Source organism: Mastomys coucha, unplaced genomic scaffold (assembly GCF_008632895.1).
Source record: "Mastomys coucha isolate ucsf_1 unplaced genomic scaffold, UCSF_Mcou_1 pScaffold20, whole genome shotgun sequence".
Lineage (NCBI taxonomy): Eukaryota > Metazoa > Chordata > Mammalia > Rodentia > Muridae > Mastomys > Mastomys coucha.
This window is the reverse complement of record NW_022196903.1, coordinates 25,327,679-25,344,177: the sequence shown is the minus strand read 5'-3', so window position 1 is coordinate 25,344,177 and position 16,499 is coordinate 25,327,679. Positions and strand designations below refer to the sequence as shown.

Sequence of the window (16,499 nt, the reverse complement as noted above, 5' to 3'; positions counted from 1 at the left end):
TCTTATACGGAGACCACTCACTGGATTCAAAGTCATCTTGGTCTAGTATGGCCTAAACATGAGGACATCTTCAAAGACTCTTCTTCCAAATAAGGCTGCATTCACTTCAATGTCTTTATTATTTTTTTTTAAAAAAAATATGCATGTGTTTATATATAATTTTTTATATATAGTATAATATAAAATTATAAATTATAAATATATATAAACATTTAGTCCACGTGTATATGTGGACTTGCACTGTTTGTGTTCCTTGTGCCTATCAGAGTCAGAAGGAGGTGCTCAATCCCCAGGAACTGGAGCTAGAGACGGTTGCAAGCCACCATGTGGATTCTGGAAACTGAACCAGGACCTCTGCAAGAGCAATGAGTGTGCGAAACTTCTGAGTCATCTCTTTAGCTCCTATTATCGATATTATTCTGGGTATTGAATCCAGGGCTTCATGTATGCTAGCTGAGTACTCCACCCCTGACCTATATCCCCAGCCCTTTTCTTCCTTTTATTTAGAGACAAGGTCTCACTCAGCTACTCAGGCCACCCTTGAACTCACTCTGTATCTCCAAGTAGCATGTTTTAAAATTTTGATCCTCCTGTCTCAGGCTCCAGAGAGGAGGGGATTACAGGCCTGATAAGTCACCAGGCCCAGTTTAACATATCTTTCAGTGGTGCACAACTCAACCCATGTAAGGAGGATCCGAGCCAGAGCTGAATGTGAACCCCACAGTGAGGAGCTGCAGAGGACTTTCCATTGGAGAGTGACTACAGCAGTTGGAGTGAGTGGACCTATGCCTCACCTCCACGCCATTCTTCATCATGGCCTGATTTGTAGATACTTGGTTGTTGTTGCTGCTGTTGTTGTTTGAGACAGGGTTTCTCTGTGTAGTGCTGGCTGTCCTGGAACTCGCTCTGTAGACCAGGCTGGCCTCAAACTTGGAGATCCTTCTGCCTCTACTTCCTAAGTACCAGAATTAAAGGTGTGTGCTACCTGCCCAGTTGGAAAGGTGCCTTTCATTCTTCTTTTTTTTTTCTTTTTTTTTGTTCCTTTCATTCTTCTTAAGGGGTCTACAGTAGCAACAACAAATAGAGTGGATTCTCAGCCAATGACTCTGCTCCTATCCTGTGCACTGACCTCTCTCTCTCTCTCTCTCTCTCTCTCTCTCTCTCTCTCTCTCTCTCTCTCTTTGTTTTTTCAAGACAGGGTTTCTCTGTATAGCAGTGGTGGCACACGCCTTTAATTCTAGCACTTGGGAGGCAGAGGCACGTGGATTTCTGAGTTCGAGGCCAGCCTGGTCTACAGAGTGAGTTCCAGGACAGCCAGGGCTACACAGAGAAACCCTGTCTCGAAAAACCAAAAAAAAAAAGAAAAGAAAAGAAAAGAAAAAAAGAAGTTAAACCATCCACAATCTTAGGCTAGCCATTTTGTGGAGTGCTTGCCTAATCCTGGATCTAACCCCCAGGGCTGCAGAAGCCAGGTGTGGTGAGTTATGCTTAGAACCTCAGCACTAAAGAAGTAGAAGCAAGAGAACTGTAAAGTCAAGGTCATCCTCAAATACAGAGCGAGTTTGAGGCCAGCCTGGGCTGCTCTAGACCCTGTTTCAAAAAATAAAGTTAATAATTTCACAAATACAGAAAAAGCATTGGAAGGGCAGTGGTTAGGCAGGTTGTTGCTTGCTTGTGTGTTTGGGGGTTTGGGGGGTTCTGGGGGTGGGAAGGAACAGTCGTTTGGTTTTGTTTTGCTTTGTTTTGTGTTTGCTCCGTCAAACCCTGGCTAATTATGACCAGCTGATCAGCACAGCCTCTGACTTCCACCTGCCCTTCCGTGCAGTGCCTGTTTTGCCTAGATGACCACAGGGAGGGTTGCCCCCAGCAGGACACAGCCTGAGGAGGACCCCTCAGCCAGATCCCCCTCTTAGGACTAGGAACCAAGTTCTTCATCTCTTTCCTGGGACACAGACTACTGCTTAGAAAGGTACTCAGTGATCTCTGTAACAGACAATGGGCTTTGTTCTTGAGTGAATGAAGTTTAGTTGCAGCCATCTGTGTGATCAAATTCAAAGGTTCCCAGTCAAACTAGCTGGGCTTGAGAGAAAGCTACCTGATAACCGAAACCAACACCTGCACTTCTGAAAACTAGGTCCTACAGATGAGGATATTAATTCTCCACCCCTCCCCCACCTTGCCTTATTATCATTTGAGAAAGCATCTCCTGTAACCCAGGCTAGCCTCAAAATCATGACATAGCTGAGGATGACCTTGATCTTTGGCTCCTCCTGCTTCTACTTCTGGAGTACTGGGATGTCAAGAATTTGCCAGCATACAGGGCTTTACATCCTGCTGGGGATAAATATCCAGAGCTTTGAGCAAGCGCAATTCTCCACCAATGGAGCCACATCCCCAGCCCTCTTTGACTTACTTATTGATCATCGTTGGGAAGCAAATTCTTGAACTATATAATTGGAAAGAGTCCCTATCAATACTAAACAAAGACAAGGCTATGCATGACTTAGACATAAAATTGTCCCGCCTGGGTGAATTTTGGGAAAGGGGAGAGCTCTATCCTCCAGCCAGGGACAGACTTCTCAGAGGAGGAAACTATCAAGGAGATGCATTTGTCTGTCAAAGGCAGAGTCAGTCCAACAGTGAGGGGAGAGAGCAGGAATGGGAACAAATGCTGTTGAGTTGAATTCCTATAGCACAGGAAACCCCAGCACTACCAAGGGGACAAGGGAAGGGAGGGGAAATTATATATATTTAGCCAAGGGTGGTAGCATATATACCTTTTATAGATATCTGTGAATTTGGGGCCAGCCTGGTCTACAGAGTAAGTTCTAGGACAGCCAAGGCTACACAGAGAAACCCTGTCTTGAAAAACCAACCAAAATAAATAAATAGAAATTGAAAATAAGGAGGGCTGGTGAGATGGCTCAGTGGGTAAGAGCACTGACTGCTCTCCCGAAGGTCCTGAGTTCAAATCCCAGCAACCACATGGTGGCTCACAACCATCCATAATGAGATCTGACTCCCTCTTCTGGTGTGTCTATATAATAAAAAATAAATTAAAAAAAAAAAAAAAAAAAAAAAAAAAAAAAAAACAAGCAAACCAGGGTCTTAGGAAGAAAAAAAAGATAAGAAGGAAAAGAAAAAATTAAAAAGCAGTTGTAGTTTGTTGTTATTGTTGTTGTTGTTTGTATTGTGTTGTTTTTGAGATAGGATCTCACTCTGTAGTCCAGACTGGCCTGGAATTCACTTTGTAGCCCAGGCTAGTCATGGTGATCCTCCTGCCTCAGCTCAAGTGCTAGGCTTCCAGAGGAAGTATCACACCGAGCTGTTTTTCTTTCCCTCAGCAGTCCTCTTTTCTCTGTCTCAGGGTTAGGGAGGAAGCACAAAGTCTCTGTAAAGTAGGGCCACGCCCACGCCCTTGGTCTGGTCAGCTTGGAGGGCTGTCCTGGAGTCCCTCTGAGATAGATTTTATTTAAAACACTTCCTCCAGTTTGAGGCCTTGTAAGGGAGATGCAGATGAACTCCATTTAAAGCTCCCAGGACTAAGTAAGCAAGAAGCACAGGCATTCCAGGGCCTCAGGAGGAAGCAAGCCACTCTGAGAACAGTGAAAGATGTCAAAGGGGAGCTGGGACTGGGCCAGATGTGCCCGGAAGACCTTGCTTTACCTCTTCTGCCCAGGACACAGGCACTCCCAGCAGCCACTGCACCCCTCTTCCTTCCCTACAAGGATCTGGGGTAATGTAGATCAGAAGTGTAATAGGGAACCACAAACACAATCTTAAGGGGACATGGGGCGGGCAGGAGTTTTAACTGGCTGATAATAGTGGGGACCAATACCTGCCTCTCCAGGAGAAAGAGGAGGCCTGAGGCCCTGAGCACCCCTCTCCCTCGAACTTTGCAGAAGCTTTTGGGCAAAGAAATTTGGGAGGTTATCCCTCGCCAATGCACTGGGCAATGTCCCCAGCAACATGAAGCTCAGGCCACCCAGCATGTGTTGGAATTCATCCTCACTGTAAAATCCTTACATCCCAGAAGACTTCCCTCTCAGGAAAGCAAAATCCAAGCCACGCCAGGCAGTGGTGGCGCACACCTTTAGTCCCAGCACTTGGGAGGCAGAGGCAGGTGGATTTCTGAGTTCGAGACCAGCCTGGTCTACAGAATGAGTTCCAGGATAGCCAGGGCTACACAGAGAAAGCCTGGTCTACAGAGTGGGTTCCAGAGCAGCCACGGCTACACAGAGAAACCCTGTCTTGGAAAAAAAAAATCCAAGCCACGCCTTAGGGAACAGAGCCTCTGCGCTGAAGGTAGAGGCTAGAGGCGCAGCTCACAGCAAGACTGAATCACTTAACACCGAGAATCAGCATCCCAGGGGAGGAGGTAGCATCCCAGGGGAGAAGACAGGCCTAGGACCCAGGTGTCTTTCCAGAAAACAAGGACTATCTAGAGGGTCGGAGGCAGCAGGGGAGCAGACCCAAGGGAAAGTCAGCAGGTAATTTAGGGACGGGCTTCGAAGTCTCCATGCTACTTCTGAGGCAAGGAGACACCAACAATGAAGAGAAAAGGAAAAGACATGAGATTTATTTTTCATGGGTACGTAATACTTGTACATATTAATGGGGCATGGTACACACATACAGTATCGGTCACATTGGGAAGATCTGTCTTAGGACTGGTATACCATTTCCATTTCCTCAAACCTTGCTTTTAAAATTTGTTTACTTATTTATTTTTCTTTTTGGGGTTTTTTGTTTTAGCTTGTTCTGAGACAGGGTCTTGTGTAGCTCAGGCTGGCCTCAAACTAGTTATATGACTAAGGATGACTTTGGACTCCTACTCTCCTGCCCCCCACCTCCTAACTGCTGGGATTATAGGCTATGAATCTACTTCCAGTTTGTTTTACTTATGTATCTATGTGTTTGCATATCAGGAAGTTCTCAACAACTGAGTAAGCCCCCAGCCCATTTTTTACTTCTTATTTTGAGATAGGGTGTCACTAAATGGCCCAAGCTTGCCTTGGATTGTCTCTGTTTCCCAGGCAGGCTTTGAATTTGAAGTCTTCTAGTCTCAGCTCCTGAATAGCTTGGAGTGTCATGTCTGGCTCTTTTGATTTTTGCTTGTTTGGTTTTTTGACACAAAGTAGCATGTAAGGCAGGCTGAATTTGAACTACTGAGCAAAGGCTAGCCTTTAATTCCTTAGCCTTCAAACCTTTGAACCTCTACCTCCTAAATGATGGGATTACAAATGTGCACCACCAGCCACCATGTCTGGTTTTTAGCTTATTTCCTTTTTTATATAGAGGTTCTAATTCACTGTAAAGGGTTACATATTAAACTGTCCCATCTCTGTAGTCTACTCAGAGGAAGTGAGCAGGTAGGTCCTCTACATGCTCAGGGATAGAGTTGGGATTGGGAATTCAGGTCAAAGACTTCCTTAATTCCTCTTCTTAGAGTTCAGCCAGACTGGAGTATGGAAGGTAGAAGTCCTGATTCCACACATTCTGCCTTTTAAGCACAGACTGCTACTTTTGACACAGAACACATTTGGAGGAGTGTAACAATCTACTCAAGGTGTAGAAGGAACCTGGAGCCAGTTCAACTGCCCAGCACCAGTAAGACAGGGATGCTGTGTTCACTCACAAGCTTGGCAATGTAACCTTGACTGTGACTAGTGACCTCAGATGCTTTTAGGAGACCTTGACCTGCAAATAGCTAAAGCCTGGGAGGAAAGGGCTAGGTATACATTTGATGGGAGATACTGGCAGAAGGGACACAGCAGGATGTTCCCCCAGAACCAGAAGGCTCTGGTTCTTAGAATGTGAAGAGATAAAGGCCTACGAGGCCTCTGTCCTCATCAACCTCTGTCCCTGATGGAGCCAGGAAGATGGCTTAGTTAGAGTTTCTACTGATGCAAGAAAACACCATGACCAAAGCAACTTGGGGAGGAAAGGGTTTATTTACATTTATACTTGCATATAAATGTTCATCATCAAAGGAAGTCAGAACACCATCAGGGCAGGAACCTGAAGGCAGGAGCTGATGCAGAGGCCATGAACGGGTGCTGTTTACTGGCTTGCTCCTCATGGCTTGCTCAGCCTGCTTTCTTATAAAACCCAGGATCACCAGCCCAGGGATGACAACACCTTCCATCATGGACTGGACCCTTCCTTACTGATCACTAATTGAGAAAATGCCTTGCATCTGGATCTCATGGCTCCTTCCTCTCTGATGACTCTAGCTTGTGTCAAGTTGACACAAAGTAGACAGTACAGAAGAGGAAGCTGCATTATTGTTTATTTGATTTGTTTGTTTGTTGCAACAAGGGCTCACTCTGTAGCCATCTAGTCTGGAACTCACTATGTACATAATGACAGCAAACTTGATAATATTCCTGCAATAGTTGAAATTATAAGCATAAGCTACCTTTTTTTTTTTTTTTTTTTTTTGGTTTTTGGAGACAGGGTTTCTCTGTATAGCTCTGGCTGTCCTGGAACTCACTCTGTAGACTAGGCTGGTCTCGAACTCACACCTGCCTCTGCCTCCCAAGTGCTGATATTAAAGGCATGTGCCACCACCGCCAGGCATAAACTACCTATTTTTTTCCTTCCCTTCCTCCTTCCCTCCCTCCCTCCCTCCCTCCCTTCCTTCCTTCCTTCCTTTTAAAGACAGGGTTTCTCTGTGTAGCCTTGGAACTCACTCTGTAGACCAGCTGTCTTCAAACTCACAGAGATCCAACTGCCTTTGCCCCCTGAGCACTGGGATTTAAAGGAGTGTGACATCACTACCTAGGGCACTTTTCTGTTCTGTTCTGTTTTGTTTTGTTTTTCCTTATTATTATTACTTTTTGTAGGGAGGGCAATGTCTCACTATGAAGTCCTGGCTGATCTAGAACTGGCCTTGAGGCAATCCTCCTGTCTTTACCTCCTAAGTGCCAAGAGTGTTCTACTATGCCTGGCTCCTGACCTGAACCTCTAGCCTCATGGATGCCAGACAAGCACTATACCATGAAGAAGCATTTCTTTTCTTTTTCTTTTTAAAAAATAACATCTCTAAGCTAAGCAAGGTGATGGGTACCTGCAGTTCTGTCTACTTCTGAGCCTAAAGTGAAACTATCATTTGAGCCCAGGAGTTGAAGGCCAGCCTGGGCAACATAGTGAGACCCTGTTTCAAAGAAAAATGAATCCTGTGTGTGTTACTGAGGATTTCAACCTGGGCCTAGGCAAACATTCTACCACTAAGTTAGCTATGTTCCCAATTCTCTCTCTCTTTTAAGCTTTATTTTTTTTTTATTTTATTTTTTTTATTTTATTTTTTTTTAACGGAACCGTAGACTAAGTCTTGATTTTTATTACTTAAAAAAGCTGCATTTATTTTGCTTTCTGACTCTGTGCTTGTGCCTTCAACACTTTCACAACGATTTTCTGCTCCTCAATAAGGAAAGCCCGCTTGATCCTGTCCCGGACACACTTGGCACACATGGAGCCACCATAGGCCCTGCTGACATGCTTCTTTGTCTTAGACAATCTCATAAGGACTTTGGGTCTCACGGCCCGAACCCCTCGCAGTCTGCCTGGGCACACGCCACATGCGGATTTAGGTGCTTTCCCAACTTTCTTGGTGTAAAGGTAAACAATCCTGTTGCCAGGGGTTTGAGACAGCCTAGTTTTGTTAGAGGCTGTATTGTAGGAGAGCCTACGACGGTATGTCAAACGCTGGACCATCCTGAGCGCCTCTAAGCACCGTCCCCGGAAGAGCTAAGCTTTATTTTTAAGTTATGTATACATGTATGTATATGTGTAGGAGTATGTGCATTTGTGAGTTCAGGTGTCCAAAGCGTCCAGGAAGAATTGGATCTCATGGAGTTGGAGTTACAAGCAATTTCAAGATAACGATGTGCGCGCTGAGAACTGAACTCAGGTCCTCTTCAAGTTCAAGAAGTACTCTTAACTGCTGAACAATCTCCCTGATACCCAGAAGACAACTTCCCAGAGTAGGTTCTTGCCTTCCACCATGAGTCCTATGGATTAAACACAGGTTGATCACTTGTTTGTAAGGCATGTGCCTGAACCACTTCATCAGTCCAGAAATAACTCTTTGAGGAGGGTGATGTGACTTGGTAGTTAAAGGCACTGGATTTGACCCGAGAGGTTGACCAGATGGCTCAGTGGGTAACCGTGCTTCTTCTAAACCTGATGGATGACTTGAGTTCCATCCCTAGGGCCCACATGGTAGAAGGAGAGAACTAACTCCTACAAGCTGTCCTCTGATCTCCACATGTGTACTATGGCACTCATATATCCCTTACACACAAAACAAATACATAAAAATGTAATAATTAGAGCTGGGTGGTAGTGGTGCACATCTTTAAATCTCAGCACTCAGGAGGCAGAGGCAGGTGAATCTCTGTGAATTCAAGGCCAGCCTGATATACAGAGTGAGTTCTAGGATAGTCAGGGCTACACAAAGAAACCCTGCCTAAAAAAAAATGTAATAATTAAAAAGCAACATCAAATGTAACAAACCTTTTGTACCCATTAGGTGTTTGTTACCCCTGGCCTTAGACACCTTTTTTTGATGTTTCATGGTAATGTAGTCACACATTATGTGGGCTGTTTGTGATTGACTTTTTTCACTTTACACAATGTTTTTAGTGGTCAACTATGCTGTAGCATGTTTGTACTTTTCTTTTTAATGCTTAATAATACTCCAGTATATGGACATACCATGTTTATTTCATTTATTCATCAATTTGGACATTTGAGTTTTACTACTTTATGACTATTCTGAATAGCTTGAATATTCTAAATATCTGCTTTATACACATGTATGCAAGTTTTTGTGTGGCAGGGTGGAATTTCTGAGTTAATTACTAACAAACATTTATTAACTGCTTGTTGTGCACATAGCATGGGGTTAGAGGGAAGTTGAATACACTCAATATTAAAGTATATACAAATACTTTTTTTTGTTTTGTTTTGTTTTGTTTTTTTTTGAGATAGGGTTTCTCTGTGTAGACCTGGCTGTCCTGGAACTCACTCTGTAGTCCAGGCTGGCCTTGAACTCAGAAATCCACCTGCCTCTGCCTCCCAAGTGCTGGGATTAAAGGCATTCACCACCACAGCCTGGCTCAGACTGCATTTTTGAGAAATACTTAAATGAGTGACAACCATTCACTTTTGAGTGCTTACTTAATTCTGGTAATCAAGGTACAGTGGATCAGCCTTCCTGTGCAAAGGAAACTGAAGGAGGCCACACAGCCAACGAGGGAGAAAGCCCATACTGATATCGCTTGTCCCAAAGGCTCAAATTGTCCTGAGATGTGTAGTTCAAATTGACCTGGATTTTAACATGTAATTGGGGTTGACATCAAAAATTAAGCTATTTAACTAACTATAAATCAATTAAACAAGAAACAACAATAATAGAACAAGAAATGAAAGAAATAAAAAAGATTTAGGGAAAAAAATCAAAACACACACACACACACATACTCCTGCATGAGTGGGTAAGACAAGTGATACAAAATGTTAACAGTTGGTAGATCTGCAAAGACTTTTTTTTTTTTTTGGTGTTTTTATTTCGAGACAGGGTTTCTCTGTGTAGCCTTGGCTTTCCTGGAATTCACTCTGTAGACCAGGCTGGCTTCGAACTCAGAAATCCACCTGCCTCTCTGCCTCCCAAGTGCTGGTATTAAAGGCGTGCGCCACCACTGCCCAGCTTGCAAATACATTTTTAAACTAAATATCTAGAGGACTGGCAAGATAAGGCAGCGGGTGAATGCTGTGGCACTAACCTGAGAGCCTGAATTTGGATTCTAGCACCTATGTTAGCTTAAAGGTGATTCCTGTAGGCTCTTCCCAGAGAGCTAACAATGGTTTACATCATTGGCCTAGGGCCATTACCTGTGGCCAAGTGAGGGTGGTGTGTAAAAGGACTGCTTGCCACCCTGGTTCTCTCTCTTTCTCTCCCTGTTCCCATGTGTTCCTGGCTGGTCTCTCTCTCCCGATTTCTGTCCTCTGTCCCCAAGGCTCTGCTCCCATCTATCTGCCTCTACACATTCTCCAGCCCCTAACATCCCCTGCCTTTCCCCCAGTAAACTCCCTTTATACCAGATCTGTTGCATGGAGTGATTTCTCAGGGGAAATCCCTGGCATGGGCTGGCCAGATACCCCATTCCCCAACCCCATCTCCCTCACATTCTATTTTATAACAACTTATGTAAAAAGGTAGGCATGGCCTCCTGTTACCCCAGTGCTGTGCTGGGCAGAGAATGAAGATTCCTGACCTATGCTGGTTAGTCTAGCCCCCCAAACAGCAAGCTCTACGCTCAGTGAAAGACCTTGTCTGAAGATAATTGGCAAAGTTGTAGTATTGTAAGTATTATGTGCACATAAACACCTCATGCAATTGGTTTCCTTGTATCTGTGGGCTCTGAATCTATGATTCAGGGCCCATGAATTGAAAATACTTTAAATGAATTATTTAATTTTATTTTATGTTCATTGGTGTTTTGGCTGCATGTATGGCATGTCCATGGGAGCTTGTCAGATTCCCTGGAACAGGAGTTACAGACAGTTGTGAGCAGCCATGTGGGTGCTAGGATTTGAACCCAGGTCCTCTGGAAGAACAGTCAGTGCTCTTAACCACTGAGTCATCTCTCCAGCCCAGATTGAAAATACTTTTACCTTTTTGGTGACAAATGTCAGCCTTATCATGTCCCTTCCCCCTAGCTGGCCTTGAAATTACAGTGTTCTTCTGCTTCTATCTCTCTTGAGCACTCATGTTTTACCACTGCCAGTTTGAATTTAAATAATTCTTTTAAAGATATATTTATTTATTTTATGTGTATGAGTACACTGTAGCTGTACAGATGGCCGTGAGCCATATTGTGGCTGCTGGGAATTGAACTCAGGACAGCCCCGCTCCCTCTGGCGTAATACACTGTAGCTGTCTTCAGACACACCAGAAGAGGGCATCAGATCTCATTACGGGTGGTTGTGAGCCACCATGTGGTTGCTGGGATCTGAACTCAGGACCTTCAAAAGAACAGTCAGTGCTCTTACCCGCTGAGCCATCTCGCCAGCCCCTTAAATGATTTTATTTTTTAACTTTGTATGTGTGTGCTGCCATGCCTGAATGTGAAGGTCAGAGAACAATTTCTAGGAGCTGACTGTCTCCTCCTACCATATATATCTCTCCCATACCTCCATAGACATTTTGAGATTAGAGATGCATGTCACTGCATCTGGCTTTGTAAGTGGGTTCTGGAGATCAGACCGAGATTGTCAGGCTTATAGCCATGGGAGCATCTCTCTTGCTCTTGAAAAATCCCTTCTCTCTCTCTCTCTCTTTCTCTCTCTCTCTCTCTCTTTCTCTCTCTCTCTCTCTCTCTAATCATGTCTTGAGGGCTAGTGAGATGACTCAAATGTAAAGGTATTTGACACTAAGCCTGATAGCTTTATTTCAGTCCTCAGGATTGGTATGATAGAAGGAGTAATCTACTGTACATGGATGTGTGTGCACACACACAATAACTTACTTTTACTTACTTATTTGTTTGTTTATTATTTTGAGCCAGGGTCTTACTATGTAGGCCTGATTGTCCTGAAACTATGTAGACCAACCTGGCCTCAAATTCACAGAGATTCTCCTGTCTGTGATTAAAGGCTTGTGCCACCACTCTGGGCTTAGAAGTAATTTGAAATAATCATGTCTTTACCCTGGATGCCTGATAACCTGAGTTACACACACACACACACACACACACACACACACACACACACACACAGAGAGAGAGAGAGAGAGAGAGAGAGAAAGAGAGAGAGAGAGAGAGAGAGAGAATAAATATTTAAAGATTTTAACATGTATCTGTATTGAACATGTAAGGTTTCTTTTGTTCCCATTATTCCATAACAATACTCTGGTGAGTATTTATATAACACTGCATGGAATGAGTTATTAAAACAAATCTAGAGATGACTGAAAGTTTGGGAAGGTGAGGGCCTATTGAGCCCATGGTCTTAGCAACTCAGGAAGTTGAAGCAGACCAGCATAGCAAGCCCCAGTCTTCTTTCTTTTCTTTTTTCTTTTTTTTGGTCTTTCATTACAGATGGTTGTGAGCCACCACGTGGTTGCTGGGATTTGAACTCATGACCTCTGGAAGAGCAGTCAGTGCTCCTAACAGCTGAGCCATCTCACCAGCCCCAGGAAGCTCCAGTCTTAAAAAATAAACCAGTAGATAAAATTTGGGGGTGGCTATACAAGTTACATGTTGTTTTATATCATTGACTTGAGAGTCTGTACATTCTGTATCTTCAAGGATCCTTGAACAACTAAAATAGATGGGTGAAGAATGGACAATTTTATTAGAATTTTTAGGGTACGGGTGGGGTCTTGGTGGGCAAAAATAGGACTAGAAAGGCAAGATGGGGTTACTGTAGAGGTGGGAGGCTCGGGGTAGGTGGAAGATGTTAAAGTAACTTTATTTGCCTGTTGTAATCATTGTCTCGGAGGATTACTGCCTCCATCTGCTAACCTAGGCCTAGTCTTGGAAGCTTCTTCCCTCTGTACAGTCTAATCTAGGCCTGCAGTGTTTTCAGCCTCTGAGACTTGCTGCTGAATAAGCTCATCTCTTCCTAGTTCTTCCTGATCTCTGGCTGGCTGTTCAACTCAGCTCTTCTGGCTCAATCTCCTCACCAAGCTGACTGATTCAATCTGGCTTCTCACAGTTTCTGATTGAATTGCTCTGTTTGGCCTCATACTAACTTTGACAATTTGTTCTAACCTTCTAGCTCTTTCTCATTTTCTGGTTCCTTCTGCCTTCACCTGTGTCTAGCTTGTTCTTTCTCTGCAACCTATCTCTGTACCACAGTTGCAGGAAAAGTGCCTCCTCCTCTTTCTGTACTGCTCCTCAGATAGCTTCCGTTTCCTCTCTCTTCTTGTGAAAAGTAGGCATATCCTATTCTGTAAAATGTTTCTCTTGGCCGGGCAGTGATGACGCACGCCTTTAATCCCAGCACTTGGGAGGCAGAGGCAGGCAGATTTCTGAGTTTGAGGCCAGCCTGGTCTACAGAGTGAGTTCCAAAACAGCCAGGGCTATACAGAGAAACCCTGTCTTGAAAAAAACAAACAGACAAAAAAAAATGTTTCTCTCTCTGTCACTTAGTTATACATCATTTTCAAACATGGGTGTTTCCTTTTATAAACTAATTTTACCTCCACTATTTGGGATTAAAGGTGTGTACTAAGGCTGAGCCATACCACAACTAGAAATAGTTTTGTTTTGTTTTGTTTTTCCAGTAGACAACACAATCTCAGTGTTCACAGTGTGATCAAATATCCTGCAACAGAAAGATGTTGGGGATAACTTGGGATTGATGAATATATAGGGGGAGGTATGGGCTTGCTGATGGTCTATAGGTGTGAATAAAAATAGGGGCATTAGAGCAACCATTAGAATTGTCATGTTGCTCTATGGGAGCATCAGAGGAGACATTTCTTCTGAATAAATTAATTTGGTTTATAATGGTCTGGAAGTCTTTTTCCTGTTTCTCATTTGTGTATGTGTGTATGTCCACAGAGGTCAGAAGAGGACACCAGATCCTCTGGAGCTGGAGCGCTTAGCATGGGTGTTGGGAACAGAACTCTAGTCCTCTGGAAAAGCAGTGAGTGCTCTTGGCCACTGGCCTTCTTTCCTGTCCCAGCTGAGGTTAGGCGGAGTGTCTTCAGTGTCATGAGGAAAGTGTAATTTGGATGAAGTATGAGAGAGAATGAGTGCTTTAACATCTACAAATGAAGTTCTTTTTATTGGGGTTAACAGTGTGTTAACTCTAGAACCAATGAACTGATGTCTTCTGATGTTTCCACTTCCTTTCTGTGTGACCCTGGGCAAGTTGTTTAACTTCTGGGAACACTCATCCATCCTGAAGGCTGTTAGGCTGTAAATATCACACCCTGGCCCCGCGACTCAGGGGAGGCACTCAGCACATATAAAACTTCCTGCTACTTTGAAGAGAACTTTGGGAAGAACCAATTAAACAAATTTTCCTTCCATTTTAATTCGTTTATTGGGGGGAGCTGCTGCATAGGTCACCATACTTATATACAGGTCAGGGGACAGCCATGATAGCTGGTGTTTTCCTAATACCAACCAGGTCCCCAAGCTAGAACTCAGGTCTCCAAGTTTGGTTGCAAGTGCCTTTACTCATGGAGGCATCTCCTTTTAATATTATTTATTGTGTTTGTTTTTCTAGCCAGGGTTTCTATGTTTAGCCTTGACAATCCTAAAACTCTCTCTGTAGACCAGTCTGGCCTTAAATTCTGAGATCTGCCTGCTTCTGCCTCCCAAGTGTTGGGTTTAAAGGCCTGTGTCACCACTGCCTGGCCTGGTGTGTGTGTGTGTGTGTGTGTGTGTGTGTGTGTGTGTGTGTGTGTGTTTGTATATGTGTGATATAGAGGGGAGTATATGTGAGTGCAGGAACATATGTGCCTGGTACACATGTTAGAGTAGAAAAAAAAATCTGGCCAAGAGAATAGAAGGGCTAGAAAGATGGCTCAGTGGTTAAGAGCACTTGCTGCTCTTCCAGAGGACCCAGGTTTGATCCTCAGCATTCACGTGGTGACTCACAACCATCTATAATTCCAGTTTTAGAGATTCAGTGCCGCCTCTGACTTTTGATGGTACTAAACATACATGTGGTATAAACACAGACATCTAAGCAAAAAACTCACATATAAAATAAAATAAATATAAAAAAACTGAGAGAGAAAGATAATGGAAACTCTGGCCTTGGTATATACCCAATACTCAAGATGGACTGGATCATTGCCCCACCAAGGGCCTACCTCTAGGAGACAGGCTCACTTTAAGCCATGCTAAAGACAGAAGGGGGGATAACTGGTAGTTTATTTATTTATTTTTTATTTTTATTTATTTATTTATTTTTTGGTTTTTCAAGACAGGGCTTCTCTGTATAGCCCTGGCTGTGCTGGAACTCATTCTGTAGACCAGGCTGGTCTCGAACTTAGAAATTTGCCTGCCTCTGCCTCCCAAGTGCTAGGATTAAAGGCATGCACCACCACAGCCCAGCTCTTTTTTTTTTTTTAAAGATTTATTTATTTTTTTTATGTATATGAGTACATACTGTAACTGTACAGATAGTTGTGAGCCTTCACTTGGTTGTTGGGAATTGACCTTTTTTTCTTTTTTTTCCTTTTTTTTAGGACCTCTGCACTCTGAGGTAGACCCCTTTTGCTCAGTCCCTGCTTGCCCCGGCCCAAAGATTTATTTATTATAAATAAGTACACTGTAGCTGTCTTCAGACACACCTGTAGCTATCTTCAGACACACCAGAAGAGGGTGTCAGATCTCATTATGGGTGGTTGTGGTTGTGAGCCACCATGTGGTTGCTGGGATTTGAGTTCAGGACCTTTGGAAGAGCAGTTGGAGCTCTTACCCACTGAGCCATCTCACCAGCCCCTCTGTTCTTTTTCAAATATTCAGAAAATCATAACTTTTTCTTCTTTTCATCTCTTTCACTAGCTTGCTTTCCTAACATTTTGAACTCCTCCCCCACCCCACCCCTGCCCTGTGTGCACCCCCCCCCCAATGCCGTTTATCTAAGCCTTCCTCTCCATGGTGTGGCTGCTTGTCAGTCTGCTGTGTGTCTGACCTCCGTGCTAGCTTCAATAGCATGGCTTTTTCCCATTCTTTCTTCCATTGTCCCAACGTTTAAAGTTAGCCTGCATTGGGGCTTTTAAAAAAAAAAATCTAATAAAACTGTCCTTGCATTGCTCTTTGAGTCCATTCTTTTTTTTTTTTTTTTTTTTTTTTTTTTTTTTTTTTTTTTTTTTTTGGTTTTTCAAGACAGGGTTTCTCTGTGTAGCCCTGGCTGTCCTGGAACTCACTCTGTAGACCAGGCTGGCCTCGAACTCAGAAATTCGCCTGCCTCTACCTCCCAAGTGCTGGTATTAAAGGCGTGCGCCACCACTGCTCGGCCTGAGTCCATTCTTAAACTCTTTTATTAGTGAGGCTAACAACCCCAAGCACTATCAATGTAACAGTCAGGATACAACTTGCAAGTAGTCAAGTAGTCTCTGCTTCCACTGTGGGTTCTGGGGTTGGAACTCAGGTCACCAGGTTTGTGTGAGCCACCTGCAACCACCTCAGCAACCTAGAGCTGACTTCTGAGAGAAGTGACTGGTGGGAGCTGTTAGGTTTTTACTGCCAGTTCTCTCTCTCTCTCTCTCTCTGTGTGTGTGTGTGTGTGTGTGTGTGTGTGTAGGGGCACATGTATGGAGACTACAGGACAACCTTAAGTGTTATTCTTCCTAGGTGCCATCTACCTTATTTTTGAGATGGATCTTTGACTGGGATGCAGAGTCCACTGATTATTCCTGGGGCCAGCCTCTGTCTTTCCAACACTGGGAATACAAACTTGAGCCACTTTACCTGGCTCTTCTCTGTGGCTTCTGAGAGCCAAATTCATGTTCTTTTTTGTTT

At 43.8% G+C, this 16,499-nt stretch overlaps 1 pseudogene across 1 annotated transcript; it reads right to left on the bottom strand.

Moving 5' to 3' along the window:
• Nucleotides 1-7,329: 7,329 nt before the first annotated feature.
• LOC116098043 lies at nucleotides 7,330-7,748 on the bottom strand (annotated as a pseudogene). Its single transcript, XR_004121677.1, has one exon. The product of XR_004121677.1 is annotated as a 60S ribosomal protein L34 pseudogene (transcript).
• Between the last annotated feature and the right edge of the window lie 8,751 nt (nucleotides 7,749-16,499).